Source organism: Scyliorhinus canicula, chromosome 4, assembly GCF_902713615.1.
Source record: "Scyliorhinus canicula chromosome 4, sScyCan1.1, whole genome shotgun sequence".
Taxonomy (NCBI): domain Eukaryota; kingdom Metazoa; phylum Chordata; class Chondrichthyes; order Carcharhiniformes; family Scyliorhinidae; genus Scyliorhinus; species Scyliorhinus canicula.
The window spans coordinates 121846756-121871384 of record NC_052149.1 but is presented as its reverse complement, the minus strand read 5'-3'; positions in this window follow the sequence as shown (position 1 = coordinate 121871384).

The following is a 24629-nucleotide window of genomic DNA, read 5'->3' as shown; positions in this document are numbered from 1 at the left end:
TTAGCCCTCCGGTCGACTACAGTAAATGGACGACCGCCGGGCGTTCTGGCTATTTATACCTCGATCTGGAGGCGTGGTTAACTCAGCCTCTCGACCAATCGGAGGGCCGTCACATGACTGGTCTCAACCAATCGGTCGAGAGGCACATGACCGACCCGGGCCAATGGTAAGCCGGTGTTCTGCACCAATGGCAGACAGCTATGCAAATCATACCACCACAGTCACTGTGTGTCCTTTCAATTCCCATTACACAAAGAGAGCAAGGGAGTTCCCCAGGTGTCCTGGTCAGTATTTACTTCTTCAACTAATATCATTGAAACAGATACTCTGACCATTAGCTGATTGCAGTTTGTAGGTGCCTGCTGTGCAGAATGGTTGCTGCACCTTTTACATTACAAGTCTAAAGTTAGGCACTTTGGAAAGTGGACACAGATTGTGAAAGGTGCTATTTCATAGAATCAGAGAATGGTTACAGTCCAGCAGAAGGCCATTTACCCATTCTGTCCATGCTAGCTCTCTAGAAGAGCTACTCAGCCACTCCATCACCTTTGCCCCACAGCCCTGCAATTTTGTCCAATTCCCTTTTGAAAGCCATGATTGAACCCATCTCCACCACACCCTCAGACAGCGCACTCCAGATTCTTAACTACCCGCTGCGCAAAGATGCCTTTCCTCATGTGAGCTCTGTTTCTTTTGCCAGTCACCTTATATGTTTCCCGGGGTGTTTATTTGCTGTAACCTACTTTGATACAAGTTTGAATAAAATGCGTTTTTAAAAAAACACTGTGCTGCCCATAATCTCATTGGACAGTTTGTTTCATTCTAAGCTAAGTTGTTGTAAGGAGTTTTGAGTTATGTTAGAACATAGAACATAGAACAGTACAGCACAGAACAGGCCCTTCGGCCCTCAATGTTGTGCCGAGCCATGATCACCCTACTCAAACCCACGTATCCACCCTATACCCGTAACCCAACAATCCCCCCCCCTTAACCTTACTTTTTATTAGGACACTACGGGCAATTTAGCCTGGCCAATCCACCTAACCCGCACATCTTTGGACTGTTGTTAGGGAACTGTTGTTAGGGAACTCTGACTCTGGCATGTATAACCCAGCCTTGTACAGTTGATGAACCTGCAATACGGGCTTTTGTTCTCAAGCTGCTCTTTATAAAGCTCAGCATCTGGTACGTGTACCATATTAACCAGTTTCTCAGATTACCCTGCTGCCGCCATTAAAAGCCCCAAGTCCCCCGTTTCTTCACCCGCTTTAGAATTGTACCGTTTATTTTATATTTGTCTCTCCCATTGTTCCTATTAAAACAAATCACTTCACACTTCTCCGCGTGTCTGCCCATTCCACCAGCTTGTCTGTTCCATTTACTTGAAGCTGCTGACTAACCGCTTCACAGTTTACAACATTCCCAAGTTTTGTGAAAATGAAATTGTGCCCTGCAACACCCAGTCTATGTAATTAATGTAGATCAGGAAAAGCAGCGCTCGTCATACTGACCCTCGAGGAACCCCCACTATAAACCTTCCTCCAGACTGAAAAACAGCCGTTCACCACTCCTCTCGGTTTCCTATTAATAATAATCAGCCAATAATAATATTAATCAGCCAATCTCATATCCAGACTGCCACTGTCCCTTTTATTCCATGGGCTTAAACATTGCTGAGAAGCCAGAGGTGTAGGGCTTTATCAAACGCTGTTTGGAAGCTCATGTAAGCACTGCATTATCAAGCCTCTCTATTACCGTATCATAAACTCAAGCAAGTTACTGTAGTGATCTCTATATGTGCATGTACACAAGGGGTTAATGTGTAATCAGTAGCACCACATGATCACTGGAGGGCCGGACCAACAGGGTATAAAAGGCAACCACATTGGGTCTCTCTCTCTCTCTCTCTCTTGGGTGCACTGTGACCAGGGCAATAGCAGACTAGTTCAGATGGCTAGTGGAGTTACGTATAGTTACCATAGTTACATCTTGTTAACCTCATCACTAGTATCAAACTTAAAGTAAAGAACTCATGTAAATATTGTTACAGTTACTCAATAAACCTCTTGTTACTACTGGATGAGTTTGAGTCTTCTTCATCGAGATTTAGAAGACCTCATCACTAACCAAGGTTTGAGAAGCACATGTTACCTACCACACAGGTAACAAAACAGTTACTTAAACATGATTTTTCCTGAACAAATCCGTGCTAGTTTTCCTTAACTCTGCCACACTTGTCTAAGTGATGGTTAATTTTGCCCCGGATTACTGATTAAGTGTGCAACATTTGAATTCTCCAGTCCTCCGGCACCACCCTTGTATCGAAGGAGGTTTGGAAGATTCTGGCATAGAACATAGAACATAGAACATAGAACAGTACAGCACAGAACAGGCCCTTCGGCCCTCGATGTTGTGCCGAGCAATGATCACCCTACTCAAACCCACGTATCCACCTTATACCCGTAACCCAACAACTCCCCCCCTTAACCTTACTATTAGGACACTACGGGCAATTTAGCATGGCCAATTCACCTAACCCGCACATCTTTGGACTGTGGGAGGAAACCGGAGCACCCGGAGGAAACCCACGCACACACGGGGAGGACGTGCAGACTCCACACAGACAGTGACCCAGCCAGGAATCGAACCTGGGACCCTGGAGCTGTGAAGCATTTATGCTAACCACCATGCTACCGTGCTGCCCGTGTGCCTCCTCCTTTTCCACCCTGACTTTCCCCAATTTCCTTGGATGAATCTCCTCCGGTCCCTATGATTTATCAACTTTAAGCACAAGCTGGTATTCTTGCCCTCACACCCACATGCTCGTCCTCGGCCTACTGCAGTGCTTCAGTGAAGCCCAGCTCAAGTTTGGAGGAGTAACGTCTTAGCTCCCGATTATGCCATTTACAGCTCTCAGGACTCAACACTGAATGCAACAACTTTACACTGTGACCTTTCTCCTCTACCTTGACCTTTTTTTTACTATCATAGAAGAATTACAGGATCACTACAGTGCAGGAGTAGGCCATTCGGCCCATCATGTCAGCCCCGACCCTCTGAAAAGAGCACTCCACCTACGCCCATTCACCCACCCTATCCCTGTAACTCCATCTAACCATTGAACACCAAGGGGAAATCAACCTAACCTGCACATCTTTGGATTGTGGGAGGAAATCGGAGCGGCCGGAGGAAACCCACGCAGACACTGGAAGAACGTGCAAGCTCCACACAGACAGTCCCGAAGGTCGGAATTGAACTCGGTACCCTGGAGCTTTGAGGCAGCAGTGCGAACCACTGTGCCAAAGGTTTTTTATTCCCATGCACAACCCCTCCCTCCCCCACCAGGCCATCTGTCACCTGTTAAGTTTTGCGACATCTTTGTTACAATCTCTCCCAGTTTCCACTACTCACTGTTCCAGCTGTTTCACGCCTTCTTATATAGTATTTAACCTGATACATTTTCCTTCTCTTTAGTTCTGCAGAAGGCTCATGCGGACCCGAAGTGTTAACACTAATTTCTTTCCCCCGGGATGCTACTGGACCTGCTGAGTTTTCCCAGATTTGGTTCAGATTCCAGCATCCGCAGTACTTTGCTATTATTTCAGTATTTCTAAGAGTTGCTCTGCATCAATGTTTAGCCTCTCCGGAACCTTACTATGTCCTTTTTCACCATGGCTTTGGCTGCACCTTCTCCCTTGTTTACAGAAGCAAAGTCGTACAAATGCAAGTTCTTCTTTTGAATTTAGCCTTTAACCTGCACTTAAATTGGGATGTGCCCGTCTCGAGAGGAGCTGACTTTTAGTAATAGAGTTTAATAAAGCTGAGCTGCTTCCCTTCAGCCACACGGATTTCTCTCGGCTCAGTGAGCACCAGAGCCACATTTCTAATGATGATGTGCGACTTTGTTTAATCAAATGGCCTTGATGGTGTGAAAGCTGTCAGCTGCTTGGCCATACCATTGGGAAAGTGCTTCAAACCAAATCATCTATACCCTCCCTCATTAAAGGGCAAGGTCCTCTGCTGCACCTTTTGTTGGTTCATGTCTCGACAGCCATTGGCACAAGGTGGCTAATTGAGTGGCCACATCCTACACCTGGACGCGAGTGGATTACTGCCGTACAATATTGATGCTATTTTTAAAATTCATCAGCGGGATGTCGGTTTCGCTGGCAAGGCCAGCTTTTGTTGCCCATTCCTAATTGTCCTTGAGAAGGTGGTGGTGAACTGCCTTCCTGAACCGCTGCGGTCCTTGAGGTGTAGGCACACCCACAGTGCTGTTAGGGTGGGGGTTCCAGGATTTTGACCCATCTACTCTGCCTATCTTTGGGTTGTTGGGGTGAGACCCACGCAGACACAGGGAGAATGTGCAAACTCCACACAGACAGTGACCCGGGGACTGGATCGAACCTGGGTCCACGACGCCATGAGGCAGCAGTGCTAACCACTGCGCCACCGTGCCACCCTCTGCTCTTAATTCATATGTTCGTATGCCCATAGGTGCTATGATTTGGATGAGACGTTAACCTTTTTGATCCCATCTGTCCTCACAGACAGGGATAAGAGATTCAGTGACATAATCGGAAGAAAAGCAGGGGGCGTTCTTCGACAGTGACTGAGACAGCATTTATCTATCAACTAACATCACTAAACAGGTTACTGGATCATACTACCTCATTGTAATGTGCAACTTCATTGTGGAACTTAACTAAGTACAAGGTAGCTGTCATCTTGCCCAACATTACAGCACTGACTAGATTTCTAATGTACAAAGCACTTTGGAACCTACTGAGGGCAATTGGATAAATGCATGAAGGATGAGGAAATTTAAAGGGATGGTAAGATAGTGGTTTCATTAATGGGGGGATGGACATTGATTCCGTTGACTCGACAGCCAGTTTGTGATGCAGAGCGAGGCCAACATCGAGGGTTCAATTCCCATACCGGCTGAGGTTATTCATGAAGGCCCCGCCTTCTCATCTGCCCCTCGCCTGAGGTGTGCTGATCCTCAGGTTAAATCACCACCAGTCAGCTCTTCTCCTCAATGGGGAAAGCAGCCTATGGTCATCTAGGACTATGGCGACTTTATTTTTGGAATCCTTAAACCCGGAATAACAAATTGTGGAATGTTTATTCAAATCTCACTGTGATGTTTGAACAATTTAAATGCAGTTACTTAATTACATCTGGTATAAAAAGCTGGTATTAGTAATAGTGGCATGAAGACTGATCTGGCTCATGAATATTAGGGAAGGGAACAACACCCTTCCGGCCTCTGCACAACTCCAGACCCAAAGGCCAGGATATTAGCCACAGTGTATGTGAGTGTGTCCGCCCCTCACCCCATTGATGCGACAGACATTTAAATTGGTGTTTCCTGCGACAGGAATGGGATATCTCAAAGGCGTGAGGGGATGTCAAAACCTGGCCAAAAAATATGTGGCTGCTCACAAATGGCCTAGCAAGCCAGTCAGAGTGTTGGACTGGCCAATGAATGCTGTTGGCCTTACCAGTGTCTCCCGCATCGAGTGGTACACCCGAGGGAAGTGAAAAGCTCTCTCAAAGAGCTGGCAGGGGTACAATGGGCTGAATGGCCTCTATCAACACGATAAGATTGTCTGACAGGAGCAGTGTGGTACAAATACAAATCGCTCTTACACTGAGCTAGCTGCTCAGAAGCAGAGAGACCTTCACTCTCTTTAAAGCAGAGGGTCTCGGATGCTGAGAGTTCCTCTTTTAAAAGGGTTCTAACGAGGAGGTCTCTTTAAACAGTGATTTGATGATGAGCCTTTCACTTGCAGCTTGTGTGGCACATTGCAGGTATGTGTGGGTCAACGTGGAGGGTGGTTTAATTCCCTACACCTACACTGAGCGCTGAACACAACGTTATGGTAATGTCACGACTGCCAGTGTTAATAAAGAGACTCATTAATCACAGCTTGACTCGAGTGGCAGTGTGGCTGCCTAGCCGCTCCTGTCTGGGTCCAAGTGAAACTCATTAGTTGTATTGTTTCAGCCCTGATTAATTAAAGAATGATTGCAGGACGCCTGCACTCTGCACCATCACAGGGCATGTGCCTGCATGACTTTCATTGAGGTAGTTAGTGGTCGGGCATCACTTTCTACAAAACAGCTAATTGATAGTGACATGTGTACCAGCTGTAGAGTGTGTGTAGGGATGCTAAGAGTCTTCAGTTAAAAACAATGAGTCTAGGACGACAACATTGTTGTGATGAAGAACACAATCAATTCATGATAAATGCATTCTAGCAGACAAATATCTCAATTTAATTCCATAGAATTGTAACAACCCTCTACCCATTCAGTCCTACTATCTACAGTTCCAAAGGATCAAGAACCTTCTCTTGCACTCCTACTTTATAAAATCCCAACCGACCATTTACTCCATGTGGATCACACCCCTTTCCATTCACTCTCACTGTATAAAATGCCCACGGATCACACCTGTTTCCATTCCAGGTGTATAAAATCACAATGTGAAGGCTCCATCCCATTCATGGCCATGAGGTAGGTTTAGATGGACCACATCTCTTCATATTTTCTCCGACAGTTCTGAATCCCAATGAATCAAGCAGTTTCTGATCAAATCCCAATGTACAGAATGCAAATTGACAACATGCCTATCCATTCACTCCCAATGAACAGGATTCAGGTTCAGTCTCAATTCATTAAAAGAGCGATGAATCAAAAACCTTTCCTTCACCACTCCTGTACAGAATGAGAATGGACCAAACTCCTTCCCATTCACTGACACTAGTGTCTGAATGAGTGTCTGAATGAGACAAACACCTTCATATTCACTCACACTTTAAAACATGCAAATCCCTTTCTCATTCAGTCTCATTGTGTAGAACCCCAAACTACCAATCGCCTTTTAATTTACCCCCAGTGTACTGAATCACAAGGAACCAAAGCCATTCCCATTTACTCCCCTTTTACAGAATCCCAATCGATCAAATATTTTCCCATCCAGTCCACACTTTAGGATTCAATTGGACCAGTGGTATTGTGGTATTGTCACTGGACTAGAAATCCAGAGTCCCGGGCTTCTGGGCTCATAGAATCATGCAATTTAGTGTAGAAGGAGACCATTCAGCCCATCGAGTCTGCACCGGCCCTTGGAAAGAGTACCCTACTCAAGCCCACACCTCCACCCCATCCCAGTAACCCAGTTACCCCACTTAATTTTTTTGGACAGCAAGGGCAATTTAGCACGGCCAACCCACCTAACCTGCACATCTTTGGACTGTAGGAGGAAACCGGAGCACCCAGAGGAAACCCACGCACACACGGGGAGAATGTTCAGACTCCGCACAGTGACCCAAGCCGGGAATCGAACCTCGGATTCTGGAGCTGTGAAGCAACAGTGCTAGCCACTGTGCTACTGTGCTACCCAGGGTCCCAGGTTCAAATTCCCCCACTGCAGATGGTGAAATTTGAATTAAAACAAAAGTCTAATGATGACGATTAAACCATTGTCAATTGTCATAAAAACCCATTTGGTTCACTAATGTGCTTTAGGGAAGGAAATCTGCCGTCCTTACCTGGTCTGGCCTACATGTGACTCCAGATCCACATCAATGCAGTTGATTCTTAACTGCCTCCTCAAGGGCAATTAGGGATGGGCAATAAATGCTTGCACAGCCAACGCCGCCCACATCTCATTGACGGATCAAAAATCCTTAATCACAGCCACAAAATGTACTTCCCCACACCCTTTATTCCAAGAGTGCAGAATTCCCAAAGAGCATATCATCTTCCCATTGACGATGTCCGTAAAGTATTCCATTCAATCAAACACCTTCTGACTTACTCCATTAATATGGAAGCAAAATGGACCAAAATAATCCATTATTGTTTTTTACAGAATCCCAGTGAACAAACACATTTACCTTCACACAAATGTATAAATTTTCAATGGAAACACAACTCCTGTTTACAAAATACACAATACCATTAACAAAAACACTTTTCAATTAAATCTTCATGTTCGGAAGGCTCAGCGAAAACAAGACATCATGGGCGGGATTCTCTCAGCCCGGGGCCGGGCCGGAGAATCCCCGTGACCGGCGCAAATCGCGGCACGCTACCCCGACACGGGCACACGATTCTCTGCAGAGTGCAATTAGCACCGGCGTGGTTGGCTCTACGCGGCCGGCCCGCCGATTCTCGGCCCGGGATGAGTTTAAGAGCCATCATAAAAAAGCCGAGTCCCGCTGGCGCTGTCCACAGCTTCTCTCAGCCGGTGGGAACTCAGCGTGGAAGGGTCAGGTGGCGGCCTGTGGTGGGGGGAGCGGTGCCTCTGATGTGGCCTGGCCCACGATTGGGGTCCACCGATCGGTGGGCCGGCCTCTCTGGTTGGCAGCCTCCTTTTTTCCGCGCTACCCCCTGTGGTCCTGCAGTGAATGGGGACAGTACACGGTGAATGGGGACAGTACGCGGTGAATGGGGACAGTACGCGGTGAATGGAAACAGTACACAGTGAATGGGGACAGAACGCGGTGAATGGGGACAGTACGCGGTGAATGGGGACAGTACACGGTGAATGGGGACAGTACGCGGTGAATGGGGACAGTACACGGTGAATGGGGACAGTACACGGTGAATGGGGACAGTACGCGGTGAATGGGGACAGTACACGGTGAATGGGGACAGTACGCGGTGAATGGGGACAGTACGCGGTGAATGGGGACAGTACGCGGTGAATGGAGACCGTACACAGTGAATGGGGACAGAACGCGGTGAATGGGGACAGTACGCGGTGAATGGGGACAGTACACGGTGAATGGGGACAGTAAGCGGTGAATGGGGACAGTACACGGTGAATGGGGACAGTACGCGGTGAATGGGGACAGTACGCGGTGAATGGGGACAGTACGCGGTGAATGGAGACCGTACACAGTGAATGGGGACAGAACGCGGTGAATGGGGACAGTACGCGGTGAATGGAGACCGTACACAGTGAATGGGGACAGAACGCGGTGAATGGGGACAGAATGTGGTGAATGGGGACAGGACGCGGTGAATGGGGACAGAACGCGGTGAATGGGGACAGAACGCGGTGAATGGGGACAGAATGTGGTGAATGGGGACAGGACGCGGTGAATGGGGACAGGACGCGGTGAATGGGGACAGGACGCGGTGAATGGGGACAGTACGAGGTGAATGGGGACAGTACACAGTGAATGGGGACAGAACGCGGTGAATGGGGACAGGACGCGGTGAATGGGGACAGTACGCGGTGAATGGGGACAGTACACAGTGAATGGGGACAGAACGCGGTGAATGGGGACAGGACGCGGTGAATGGGGACAGGACGCGGTGAATGGGGACAGAACGCGGTGAATGGGGACAGAACGCGGTGAATGGGGACAGAACGCGGTGAATGGGGACAGTATGCGGTGAATGGGGACAGAACGCGGTGAATGGGGACAGGACGCGGTGAATGGGGACAGAACGCGGTGAATGGGGACAGAACGCTGTGAATGGGGACAGGACGCGGTGAATGGGGACAGAACGCGGTGAATGGGGACAGGACGCGGTGAATGGGGACAGAACGCGGTGAATGGGGACAGTACACAGTGAATGGGGACAGTACATGGTGAATGGAGAGAGTACACGGTGAATGGGAACTGGACGCAGTGATGGGGACCATACATGGTGAATGGGGGCAGTACGCGGTGAATGGGGACAGGACGCGGTGAATGGGGACAGTACGCGGTGAATGGGGACAGGACGCGGTGAATGGGGACAGAATGTGGTGAATGGGGACAGTACATGGTGAATGGAGACAGGACACGGTGAATGGGGACAGGACGCGGTGAATGGGGACCGAACGCGGTGAATGGGGACAGGACGCGGTGAATGGGGACAGAACGCGGTGAATGGGGACAGTACGCGGTGAATGGGGACAGGACGCGGTGAATGGGGACCGAACGCGGTGAATGGGGACAGGACGCGGTGAATGGGGACAGAACGCGGTGAATGGGGACACAACGCGGTGAATGGGGACAGTACGCGGTGAATGGGGACAGGACGCGGTGAATGGGGACAGTACATGGTGAATGGAGAGAGTACATGGTGAATGGAGAGAGTACACGGTGAATGGGAACTGGACGCAGTGATGGGGACCATGCATGGTGAATGGGGGCAGTACGCGGTGAATGGGGACAGGACGCGGTGAATGGGGACAGGACGCGGTGAATGGGGACAGAACGCGGTGAATGGGGACAGTACATGGTGAATGGAGAGAGTACACGGTGAATGGGAACTGGACGCAGTGATGGGGACCATACATGGTGAATGGGGGCAGTACGCGGTGAATGGGGACAGAACGCGGTGAATGGGGACAGGACGCGGTGAATGGGGACAGAACGCGGTGAATGGGGACAGAACGCGGTGAATGGGGACAGTACGCGGTGAATGGGGACAGAACGCGGTGAATGGGGACAGAACGCGGTGAATGAGGACAGGACGCGGTGAATGGGGACAGGACGCGGTGAATGGGGACAGAACGCGGTGAATGGGGACAGGACGCGGTGAATGGGGACAGCACGCGGTGAATGGGGACAGGACACAGTGAATAGGGACAGAACGCGGTGAATGGGGACAGAATGTGGTGAATGGGGACAGTACGCGGTGAATGGGGACAGGACACAGTGAATAGGGACAGAACGCGGTGAATGGGGACAGAACGCGGTGAATGGGGACAGGACGCGGTGAATGGGGACAGAACGCGGTGAATGGGGACAGAATGTGGTGAATGGGGACAGTACGCGGTGAATGGGGACAGGACGCGGTGAATGGGGACAGAACGCGGTGAATGGGGACAGAATGTGGTGAATGGGGACAGTACACAGTGAATGGGAACTGGACGCAGTGATGGGGACCATACATGGTGAATGGGGGCAGTACACGGTGAATGGGGACAGAACGCGATGAATGGGGGCAGTACGCGGTGAATGGGGTCAGTACACGGTGAATGGGGACAGGACGCGGTGAATGGGGTCAGTACACGGTGAATGGGGACAGTACACGGTGAATGGGAACTGGACGCAGTGATGGGGACCATACATGGTGAATGGGGGCAGTACACGGTGAATGGGGACAGAACGCGGTGAATGGGGACAGAACGCGGTGAATGGGGACAGAACGCGGTGAATGGGGACAGTACGCGGTGAATGGGGACAGGACGCGGTGAATGGGGACAGAACGCGGTGAATGGGGACAGAATGTGGTGAATGGGGACAGTACATGGTGAATGGGGACAGTACGCGGTGAATGGGGACAGAACGCGGTGAATGGGGACAGAATGTGGTGAATGGGGACAGTACATGGTGAATGGGGGCAGTACACGGTGAATGGGGACAGAACGCGGTGAATGGGGACAGAACGCGGTGAATGGGGACAGAACGCGGTGAATGGGGACAGTACGCGGTGAATGGGGACAGTACACAGTGAATGGGGACAGAACGCGGTGAATGGGGACAGTACGCGGTGAATGGGGACAGGACGCGGTGAATGGGGACAGAACGCGGTGAATGGGGACAGAATGTGGTGAATGGGGACAGTACATGGTGAATGGGGACAGTACGCGGTGAATGGGGACAGGACGCGGTGAATGGGGACAGGACGCGGTGAATGGGGACAGAACGCGGTGAATGGGGAGAGTACACGGTGAATGGGGACAGGACGCGGTGAATGGGGACAGTACACAGTGAATGGGGACAGAACGCGGTGAATGGGGACAGGACGCGGTGAATGGGGACAGAATGTGGTGAATGGGGACAGTACATGGTGAATGGGGACAGAACGCGGTGAATGGGGACAGGACGCAGTGAATGGGGACAGGACGCAGTGAATGGGGACAGGACACGGTGAATGGGAACAAATGATCAGAGAATAGGGTAGCTGTTGAAGAGGCAGAAATAATACGCAGCAAGTCTGTGAGGAAGGATAGACAGTTGATGGGGCAAAGTTGCACTCAGTGGAATGGGTTAAGTGTGTCTGTTTCAATGCAAGGAGTGTTAGCAATAAGGGAGATGAACTTAGGGCATGGATCAGTACTTGGAACTACAATGTTGTGGCCATTACAGAGACACGGATTTCATAGGGGCAGGAATGGTTGTTAGATGTTCCGGCGTTTAGATGTTTTAAGAAGAATAGGGAGGGAGGTAAAAGAGGAGGGTGAATAGCACTGTTAATTAGGGAGTACATCACAGATGCAGAAAAGGAGGTAGTCGAGGAGGATTTGTCTACTGAGTCAGTATGGGTGGAAGTCAGAAACAAGAAAGGAGCAGTCACTTTATTGGGTGTTTTCTAGACCCCCCAATAGCAGCTGAGAGATGGAGGAACAGATTAGACGGCAGACCTTGGAAAGGTGAGGAAGTAACAGAGTTGTTGTCATGGGTGACTTCAACTTTCCTACTATTGACTGGAACCTCCTTAGTGCAAATGGTTTGGATGGAGTAGATTTTGTCAGGTGTGTACAGGAAGGATTCTTGACTCAATATGTAGATAGGCCGACTGGGGGGAGGCCATATTGGATTTGGTGCTTGGCAACGAACCAGGCCAGGTGTCAGATGTCTCGGTGGGAAAGCATTTCGGTGACAGTGACCACAACTCTTTGACCTTTACCATAATCATGGAGAGGGATAGGAACTGGGAATATATAAATATGGGAATATATTTAATTGGGGGAGGGGAAATTATACTGCCATTAGACTTGAGCTGACAAGCATAAAGTGGGAAAAATTGTTCCTGGGAAAATGCACAACAGTAGTGTGGGGGGTGTTTAAGGAGCACTTGCTGCGAGTGCTGGATAGTTTTGTCCCACTGAGACGAGGAGGGAATGGTAAGTTGAAGGAGCCTTGGATGACAAGAGAGGTGGAGCTTCGAGTCAAGAGGCAGAAGGAAGTTTACGTAAGGTTGGATTGGATTTGTTTATTATCACGTGTACCGAGGTACAGTGAAAAGTATTTTTCTGCGAGCAGCTCAACAGATCATTAAGTACATGGAAAGAAAAAAGAATAAAAGAAAATACATAATAGGGCAACACAAGGTATGCAATGTAACTACATGAGTACTGGAATCGGATGAAGCATACAGGGTGTCATGTTGATGATGTCAGTCCATAAGAGGGTCATTTAGGAGTCTTTTAACAGCGGGGAAGAAGCTGTTTTTGAGTCTGTTCATGCATGTTCTCAGACTTCTGTATCTCCTGCCTGATGGAAGAAGTTGGAAGAGTGAGTAAGCCGGGTGGGAGGGGTCTTTGATTATACTGCCCGCTTTCCCCAGGCAGAGGGAGGTGTAGGTGGAGTCCATGGATGGAAGGCAGTTTTGTGTGATCGACTGGGCTCTGTTCACGACTCTCTGATGTTTCTTGCGGTCCTGGGCCGAGCAGTTCCTATGCCAGGCTGTGATGCAGCCAGATAGAATGTTATCTATGGTGCATCTGTAAAAGTTGGCAAGGGTGAATGTGGACATGCCGAAGTTCCTTAGTTTCCTGAGGAAGTATAGACGCTGTTGTGCTTTCTTGGTGGTAGCATCGACGTGGGTGGACCAGGACAGATTTTTGGAGGTGTGCACCTCTAGAATTTGAAACTGCTAACCATCTCCACCTCGGCCCCGTTGATGCTGACAGGGGTGTGTACAGTACTTTGCTTCCTGAAGTCAGTGACTAGCTCTTTAGTTTTGCTGGCATTGAGGGAGAGATTATTCTCGCTGCACCACTCCACTAGGTTCTCTATCTCCCTCCTGTATTCTGACTCATCATTATTCGAAATCCGGCCCACTATGGTCCTATCCTCAGCAAACTTGCAGACGGAGTTAGAACCAAGTTTTGCCATGCAGTCGTATGTGTACAGGGGGTAGAGTAGGGGGCTAGGTACGCAGCCTTGCGGGGCCCCGATATTGAGGACTATTGTGGAGGAGGTGTTGTTGTTCATTCTTACTGATCGTGGTCTGTTGGTCAGAACATCGAGGATCCAGTTGCAGAGTGGAGAGCCAAGTCCTAGGTTTTGGAGCTTTGATATGAGCTTGGCTGGGATTATGGCGTTGAAGGCGGAGCTGTAGTCAATAAATAGGAGTCTGATGTAGGATGTTGCTGTTGTTGCTGAGATGCTCTAGGGATGAGTGTAGGGCCAGGGAAATGGCGTCTGCTGTGGACCGGTTGCAACAGTATGTGAATTGCAGTGGATCAAGGCATTCTGGGAGTATGGAAGTGGTGCGCTTCATGACCAACCTCTCAAAGCACTTCATTACGACTGAAGTCAGAGCCACCTGGACGGTAGTCATTGAGGCACGTTGCCTGGTTCTTCTTTGGCACCAGTATGATGGTGGTCTTCTTGAAGCAGGTCGGGACTGTCATGATATGCAGGCACACACATAATGATACACAGACAAGCAGCTAATGGACACAGAGAACAGGACATGACCAATACGCAGGCACGACAGTCAGGGGTGGGATCTGACTATAAAGGACACGAGGCACTCACACTCTGCCTTTCTCCACTAATGAACATCTAGAGAGCCAGTCAAGGGTGTTGTTACAATCTCACACCTCCACCACGTGGCTGAGAGCTAGTCTGGTTCAGTCAGGCAGAGTAACCACACTTAAGTTAACAGAGAGTCGAACTCACAGAGAACTGTGCTAACTGTGCTATTAGCTCAATAAACCTGATTGAACTAACTTCAAAGTCTGGAGTATTTTTCTGATCTAAGCTGCATCTAGTTGCAGGCAGTGTACCTAACACAACAGGGACCTCGGAGTGGAGTAGGGACAGGTTATAGATGTCTGCGAACACCTCTGTCAGCTGGTCTGCGCAGGCTCTGAGCACACGACCAGGGATCCCCTCCGGGTCCGTCGCCTCCCGAGGGTTCACTTTCAGGAAGGCCGATCTGACTTTGAAAGCTGTGATGGTGGGTATGGGTGAATTATGGGCTGCTGGGGCCCTCGACAGCGGGTTGTTGGTTACCTGCTCGAACCGAGCATAGAATGCATTGAGGTCATCAGGGAGGGGTGTGCTGCTGCCAGAGATACTGCTCGGCTTCGCTTTGTTGCCTGTTATGTTGTTTAGTCCTTGCCACAACCGCCGAGAGTCTGTCTGTGACTCTAGCTTAGTTTGATATTCTCTCTTGGCATCTCGGATGGCTTTGCGGAGGTCGTACCTGGATTTCTTGTATAGGACAGGGTCGTCTGCCTTGAACGCCTCAGATCTGCCCTTCAGTAGGGAGTCAGTCTCGCGGTTGAGCCATGGTTTCCGGTTGGGGAACATACGTACTGCTTTCATTGGCACGCAGTCGTCCACACATTTGCTGATGAAGTCTGTGATGATGATGACATACTCATTTAAGTTGATCGTTGAATTCTTAAATATGGACCAGTCCACCGTCTCTAAGCAGTCACGTAAGAGCTCTTCTGTTTCCTCGGACCAGCACTGCATGACCTTCTTCGCTGGATTCTCCCACTTGAATTTCTGCCTGTATGCCGGGAGAAGTCTTATGGTATGATTTCACAAAGTGTGATCGGGGGATGGAACGGTAGTAGGTGCCCTTGATATTTGAGTAGCAGTGTGATGCATGATCAATAACTCTCGAAGCGAGATTGGAGTACAATTGAAGGCTTTATTGGGCTAGATATTTTCCCCAGCAGCGCAGGTACAGAATGCAGCAGCTAGGGGGACACAGACTCTTATACTCCGCCTTACTGGCTGGAACCAGCAGGCAGGCTTCACCAATGGTCTTACAGTATCAGGTACCTCCAACACCAATAGGCTTACAGCAACGTGTACCTCCAACCTCGGTACCGTAATACCCCTAATCCCGACTACCACACAGCGGTCAAGAGTGTTGTCGCCCCGGTGGGACAGGAGATGGGCTGGTGGAATTTTGGCAGTACACTCTTGAGGTTGGCCTTGTTGAAGTCCCCAGCCACGATGAACAAGGCCTCCGGGTGTTCTGTTTCATAGTTGTTTATAACTGTGTACAGTTCATCCAGCGCCTTCCTCACTTCTGCCTGGGGTGGGATGTAGGCCGCTGTGATAATGGCTGAAGTGAACTCACGTGGAAGATAGTACGGGCGGCACTTCACGGTCAGGTATTCCTGGTCCAGGGAGCAGTAGGTCGCCAGGGTCGCCACGTCCAAGCACCAGGAGGAGCTGATGAGGAGGCAAACCCCTCTACCCTTTACATTGCCTGATGATGCTGTGCGGTCCGCCCGGTGAATTGAGAAGCCTTCAGGTTTTATGGCACAGTCCGGTGAGGCGAGGGTGAGCCATGTCTCTGTGAAACAGAGCACACAGCCATCTCTTACTTCCCTCTGAGTGGTAAGTCTGGCGTTAAGTTCATCCAGCTTGTTTTCGATCGCTTGGGCATTTGCCAGGAGTATGCTGGGGAGAGGGTCTTGAAACCACGTTGCTTCAGTCTAACCTGCAGACTGCCACGTTTCCATCGCTTCCTCGGTCGGTGGCTGCGGTTGGATGGTCCCGGGATCCGATGGGAGAAGTCTGACCTTGTGGAAGGTAGGTGGTTGCGTCTGGCAGGGTCCCGGGCTCTGGTTGAGGTAGAGGGGTTGCTAGGGGGGCATGTTTGTGATCCGGATGTGTCCCGGCATCCTGCGGGCACAGGAATACCTTGCAGCGCATTCGGGTCCTCGCGGGGGGTGTCCGACATTTTGGGGGTCCTGGGTCGTGGGTAGGGGCTTCCTGAGGCAGATTGGGCTGAGTCCCATGGTCTGTTTCCTCCCTGTGCACTCATGGGGTCAGTTCTTGAAGTAGGCCCGGTTGGGCCTCCACGTGGATTTTTCTTTCTTCCATCTCCAGATAGGTCGGGTCGCTGGGCGGGTCTCTCGGGATCGAGTGGGGCCGGGTCTCGTTGTCGGGTGTCGGGTCGGGAGTTCCGGGGACTGAGCCAGGCGATCTGGGGGTTGGCATCCGTAGTTAGGCCAGGTTGGGAGCTCCGAGGTCCGAGTCGGTTCCAAATCGAGGTTGGGGCTTCACTTCCAGTTTGGGCCCGATCCACTTCCACATCGTGGAGGTCAGGTCGGGCCAAAAGGTATCCATGGGCCTCGGAGGATATTCAAGCTTGCAAGAAAAGATAAAAGAGAGAGGTCAGTAATAATGTTAGTCTTAGAATTAAATTTTAAAAGATTAGAACGAGTACAAGTTAAGTGAAAAGTAGATCTGTTGGGAAGAGCTCGCAGAGAGTCGCCTCGCTCCGGCGCCATATTCTCTTCAGGTTGAGAAAGGAAGGATCTGGTACGGCACTAGAGAGTTACAAAGTAGCCAGGAAGGAACTCAAAAATGGACTTAGGAGAGCTGGAAGAGGGCCTGAAAAATCCCTGTGGGGGAAGGATTAGGGAAAACCCCAAGACGTTCTACACTTATGTGAGAAATAAGAGGATGATCAGAGTGAGAGTAGGGCTGATCAGGGATAGTGGAGGGAACTTGTGCCTAGAGTCTGAGGAGATAGGGAAGGCACTAAATGAATATTTTGCTTCAGTATTCACTAGAGAGAGGGACCTTGTTGCTCATGAGATCAGTGTGAACCAGGTTAATAGACTCGAACGGGTTGATATTAAGGAGGATATGCTGGAAATTTTGAAAAGCTTCAGGATCGATAAGTCCCCTGGTGGGATATACCCAAGGTTACTACGGGAAGTGAGGGAGGAGATTGTTGCGCCTTTGGCGATGATCTTTGCGTCCTCACTTTCCACTGGAGTAGTACCGGATGATTGGAGGGAGGCGAATGTTGTTCCCCTGTTCAAGAAAGACAATAGGGAAATCCCTGGGAATTACAGACCAGTCAGTCTTACATCTGTGGTGAGCAAAATATTGGAAAGGATTCTGAGTGATAGGCTGCGGGATTCTCTGATCCTGAGGCTAAGTGTTGACGCCGTCGTAAACACTTTCACATTTCCCAACGGTGTAAACATGGCCTCAGGAGCAGTGATTCTGACCCCTACAGGGGGCCAGTACGGCACTGGAGTGACCCACGCTGCTCCAGCTGCTGATCCCAGTGTCAGATGGGCTCTGCGGGTCTGCGCATGCACAGTGCGACCGGCGCGATTGCCGCGTATGCGCCGGTGGCTCCCTTCTCCGCGCCGGCCCTGACGCAACATGGCGTAGGGCTACAGGGGGCGGCGCAGAACGAAAGAGGCCCCCAGCCCGAGAGGCCGGCCCACCGATCGGTAGGCCCCGATCGCGGGCCAGGCCACAGCGAGGCCCACGCCCGGGGTGGGACCCCTCTTCCCCCCCCCCCCCCCAACCAGGCCACCCCCGGATCCATTCACTCCGAGGTCCCGCCGGGTAATACCAGGTTAGAACGGCGCCGGCGGGACTCAGGTTTTTTTGTACGGCCACTCGGCCCATCCCGGGCCAAGAATCGGCAGAGGGGCCGCGTAGTACTGCCCTGGACTGGCACTGCGCCGTCGCTAATGGCGCTGGTTCGACGCTCTCTGGAGAATCGTGTCCCGGCATTGGAGCGGCGTTGCGGGATTTGCGCTGCCCCCCCGGGGATTCTCCAACTTGGCGCGGGCTCGGAGAATCCCGCCCAGAATTTATGATTATTTTGAAAACATAGTTTGATTAAAGATAGTCAGCATGGCTTTGTGAGGGGCAGGTCATGTCTCACAAGCCTCATTGAATTCTTTGAGGATGCGATGTGACGCATTGATGAAGGTCAGGCAGTGGATGTGATATATTTGGATTTCAGTAAGGCATTTGATAAGGTTCCCCATGGTAGGCTCATTCAGAAAGTTAGGGGACATGGGATACAGGGAAATTTGGCTGTCTGGATACAGAATTTGCTGGCTGAAAGAAGACAGCAAGTGGTAGTGGATGGAAAGTATTCCGCCTGGAGATCGGTGACCAGTGGTGACCCGCAGGGATCTGTTCTGGGACCTCTGCTCCTTGTGGTTTTTATAAATAACTTGGATGAGGAAGTGGAAGGGTGGGTTAGTAAGTTTTCCAATGACACAAAGGTTGGTGGAGTTTGTAGATAGTGTCAAGGGCTGTTGCAGGTTACAACAGAACATTGACAGGATGCAGAGCTGGGGTGAGATGTGGCTGATGGAGTTCAACCTTGATAAATGTGAAGTGATTAATTTTGGAAAGTCGAATTTGAATGCTGAATACAGGGTTAAAGGCAGGATTCTTGGAAGTGTGGAGGAACAGAGGGATCTTGGGGTCCACGTATATAGATCCCTCAAAGTTGTCACCCAGGTTGATAGGGTTGTTAACAAGCGTATCTTGTGTTGGCTTTCATTAACAGGAGGATTGAGTTTAAGAGCCGCAAGGTTTTGCTGCAGCTTTATAAAACCCTGGTTCGACCACATTTGGAATATTGTGTCCAGTTCTGGTCATCTCATTAAGGAAGGATGTGGATACTTTGGCGAGGGTGCAGAGGAGATTTCCCAGGATGCTGCTTGGACTGGAGGGCATGTCTTATGAAGAAAGGTTGAGGGAGCTCGGGCTTTTCTCACTTGCTATGGGCAGGATTTTAGAGAACCCCAAAGTGTATCATGGAGTTCACCTGACCCACAACTTTTACTAGATTGTGGTATGGGGAGCACACGGCCCACTCTACAGGTGTGGTACAGCAGCAATGGAAAGGTGTTTTTTAAAGCAAAACAATATTTATTCCATGAACTCAAGTTAACCTTTTTAAAACATACAGTGACCATCTTAGCAACCATCAATTCAAATACACCCCCCAAAGAATACAACACTAAGTAATCCTTAATCAATTCCTAAACAACATTCAGAAGACAAAAGACCCTTTCAACACACAACTCAGGTTTAAATTCACTATTAAGAACAGTTACCACATTAAAATCAGCAAATGAACATTCATAAGCTTGCAGATTCGTACACATCCTGCTGTGATTTCAGCTTCTCCAAATCTAAAATGAAACCAAACCCACCCTTCAGCAAAAAGCCTAAAACGAAAGTAAAAAAACTGACAGACAGCCCAGCTCCACCCACTCTCTGACATCACTGCAGTAATACACACCCATTTCTTAAAGGTTCTATCACTACAGATATTTATATACACATCCATTTATAAACACCCATTTCTCAAAGGTACTCTCACATGACACACTGGAGCGAAGAAGGGAGAGAAGTAACTTGATAGAGGTGTACAAGGTGATAAGAGGCATGGATAGAGTGGATAGCCAGAGACTTTACCCCAGGGCGGAAATGGCTGTCATGAGGGGACATAGTTTTAAGGTGATTGGAGGAAGATATAGGGGAGATGTGAGGGGCAGGTCCTTTACACAGAGAGTGGTCAGTGCGTGGAATGCACTGCCAGCAGAGGTGGTAGAGTCAGAGTCAGTAGGAACATTTAAGTGACTCTTGGACAGGCACAGGACAGCAGTAAATTGAAGGGGTGTAGGTTACGTTGATCTTAGATTAGGATAAATGGTCGGCATAACATCGTGGGCCGAAGGGCCTGTATTGTGCTGTACTGTTCTATATTCTATGTACACGGTGAATGGGGACTGGACACGGTGAATTGGGACAGCACACGGTGAATGGGGACAATACACAGTGAATGGAGACAGTACACAATGAATGGAGACAGTACATAGTGAACTTGGACAGTACACAATGAATTGGGACAGTACACAGTGAATGGGGACAGTACACAGCGAATGGAGACAGTACATAACGAATGGAGACAGTGAATGGAGACAGTACATAGTGAATGGAGACATTACACAGTGAATTGGGACAGTACATAGTGAATGGAGACATTGCACAGTGAATTGGGACAGTACATAGTGAATGGAGACAGTGAATGGAGACAGTACATCGTGAATGGAGACATTACACAATGAATTGGGACAGTACATAGTGAATGGAGACAGTGAATGGAGACAGTACATAGTGAATGGAGACAGTGAATGAAGACAGTACATAGCGAATGGAGACATTACACAGTGAATTGGGACAGTACATAGTGAATGGAGACATTGCACAGTGAATTGGGACAGTACATAGTGAATGGAGACAGTGAATGGAGACAGTACATCGTGAATGGAGACATTACACAATGAATTGGGACAGTACATAGTGAATGGAGGCAGTGAATGAAGACAGTACATAGTGAATGGAGACAGTGAATGAAGACAGTACATAGCGAATGGAGGCATTACACAGTGAATTGGGACAGTACATAGTGAATGGAGACAGTGAATGAAGACAGTACATAGTGAATGGAGGCATTACACAATGAATTGGGACAGTACATAGTGAATGGAGAAAGTGAATGGAGACAGTACATAGTGAATGGAGACAGTGAATGGACACAGTACATAGTGAATGGAGACATTACACAGTGAATTGGGACAGTACATAGTGAATGGAGACAGTGAATGAAGTGAGTACATAGTGAATGGAGGCATTACACAGTGAATTGGGACAGTACATAGCGAATGGAGAAAGTGAATGGAGACAGTACATAGTGAATGGTGACAGTGAATGGACACAGTACATAGTGAATGGAGACATTACACAGTGAATTGGGACAGTACATAGTGAATGGAGACATTACACAGTGAATTGGGACAGTACATAGTGAATGGAGACATTACACAGTGAATGGTGACAGTGAATGGAGACAGTACATAGTGAATGGAGACAGTGAATGGAGACAGTACATAGTGAATGGAGACAGTGAATGGAGACAGTACATAGTGAATGGAGACAGTGAATGGAGACAGTACATAGTGAATGGAGACATTACACAGTGAATGGAGACAGTGAATGGAGACAGTACATAGTGAATGGAGACAGTGAATGGAGACTGTACATAGTGAATGGAGACAGTGAATGGAGACAGTATATACTGTGGTGATCTTTGTGAAGGGTTTGCAGGATGGTAGGCGTAGTGATCACAAAGTTATGCAAAGCTGTTTTAAAGAACTAATCTATCTTTATTTTAACGCTACTAAATATGAGTTTGACGCTTATTCCAAAAAGCAAACATACATATAAGAATTAAACTACACTCACTAACACTATCTATGTCTATTAACTATAACAATTTAACTAACTCTGCAACACACTTTGAATCTAATCTCCTCGAGCTCCAACCTAATCTGACCCAGAAGTCCAAGAGCCTGTGCAATATATAGCACTGTCCCTTAATTCCCTTTAGTGGCTAGGCTTAACTTAACATTAACTCTTCACATGCTGTACATTTGTATAATGTCACATCCTCCTTTCTTCGAAAACAATGTTGTCTATACGTTTTCTTGTTTACAATATTAAACAGCAGTCAACAATGCTAGAACTAATGTCATAGAACATAGAACATAGAACAGTACAGCACAGAACAGGCCCTTCAGCCCTCAATGTTGTGCCGAGCCATGATCACCCTACTCAAACCCACGTATCCACCCTATACCCGTAACCCAACAACCCCCCCTTAACCTTACTTTTTAGGACACTACGGGCAATTTAGCATGGCCAATCCACCTAACCCGCACATCTTTGGACTGTGGGAGGAAACCGGAGCACCCGGAGGAAACCCACGCACACAGGGGGAGGACGTGCAGACTCCACACAGACAGTGACCCAGCCGGGAATCGAACCTGGGACCCTGGAGCTGTGAAGCATTTATGCTAACCACCATGCTACCCTGCTGCCCAAATGTCATTTTACAAATTCACAAATTTAATTTATTTGGAGGTTTCCTACATTTTGTATACCTTCTTAATGTTACTACAGTTACTATGGTGTTCTATGAATTGTCTGGTACATTTGACAATATAGCGTTTGGAACATTTGTAGGAAATATGTGTTTTTGACTTGTGGTAGCTGATTCTGTGAATGTAATAGGTTGTTTAAGTTTAAGGAGATCTCTTCTGTTTCTTCTAAAAGTGTTTCCAGATTGTGTTCTGATGACGTATGATCTTGGTGTGAGCTGATTGAGTACTTTTGCAATGTCCATCCATCCACCTCCAGGATTACCAATGTGTACAATATCATCTTCCCTGAATGTAGATAGTGGTTTGGAGTTTTTATCGTAGCATTTCTTTTGTTTGTTCTTCAGTTGCTGCATTTTGTGATACACTTGTTGATTTTGTTTGGAATAATGAGAGTTGGTAACATAGTACATATTTTTCGTCCCATCCATAGTTGTGCAGGAGAAAGCCCTGATGACAATGGTGTAGCCCTGTATGCTAACAGTGCTAAGTCAAAGTCCTTCTTGTCCTCCATAGCTTTTCTGAGAAGCTGCTTCACAATTCCTACCCCTTTCTCAGCTTTTCTGTTCGCCTGTGGGTATAGTGGGCTGGAAGTTACATGTGTGAAGTTATAGTCATTAGCAAATTATAACCACTCCCGGCTGCTAAAACATGGTCCATTGTCTGTGACAACAGTAATCGGTATGCCATGTCTGGCAAATACATCCTTTGTTGCCTTGACAACTGAATGTGTTGTTGAGTCAGATAACTTTTGGAAAATTTGAGTAATAATCAATGATTATCAAATAATCACAGCCTTGAAGGTAAAATATGTCCATGGCGACTTTAGTCCATGATTGAGTAACTAGTTTTCTTTCCACTAAGGTCTGCTTACATTGTGCTGGTTGGTGTGTTTGACATATCCAACACAGTTGAATGTAGTTGTCTATATCCTTGTTGATGCCAGGCCAATACACCGATTGCCATGCTCGTCTTCAACATTTTCCAATGCCTTAATGTCCTTTGTGGATTTATGCAAGAATGTCTAGTCTAAGACATGATGGAATTACAATGTGGTCGCCTTTCAATAGAAAGTCATCTATGATTGTCAAGTCCTCTCTGATATTGCGAAAGTTTGCACATTTTCAATTGAGCCAGTTAGTAGGTTGATATTTTATCACTTGCTGCAGTGTTATATCTCGTAAAGTTTCTGCCTTGATTATTTGTAGTTTAGTATCTGTGACAGGTAGCATTGCTGTGATGAAGTTGGCTTGTGCTTCATTACTGAGTACAACGTCAACTGTTATCATCGTGCATTGTGGATCTGGATAACATATCCGCAAGTACAAATTTTTTTCCTGGTGTGTATATTAATTCAAAGTCATATCGACGTAGCTTCAGCATCATGCGTTGAAGTCTCGGCGACATGTCATTTCGATCTTTTTTGATTATATTGACCGGCGGATGGTGATCTATCTCAATGAAGAAGTGTGGCAGTCCATAGACATAGCAGTGAAATTTAGTGATACCTGTTAAGAAACCTAGGTACTCTTTTTCAATCTGAGCATACCTTTGCTCAGTTTGCGTCACGGAGCGAGATGCATACGCAATCGGCTTCCACGAATCACCATCTTCTTTTTGTAGTAAAACTGCAGCAATGCCATTTTGACTTGCATATGTTGACATTTTGGTGGCTCGTGTGGAGTTGTAGAATGCAAAAACTGGTGCACTGATTAAAGATGACTTTAGATCTTGCCACTCCGCTTCATGTTGTGGAGTCCAGATGAATGCATCATTTTTCTTTATCAGGTTTCTTAATTCAGGTTGTCCTGCTTGATAAGGTTTGGAATAAATTTCCCCATAAAGTTGACAACCCTGAGCAATCTCGATATGACTTTCTTGTCTTTTGCCGTTGTCATTC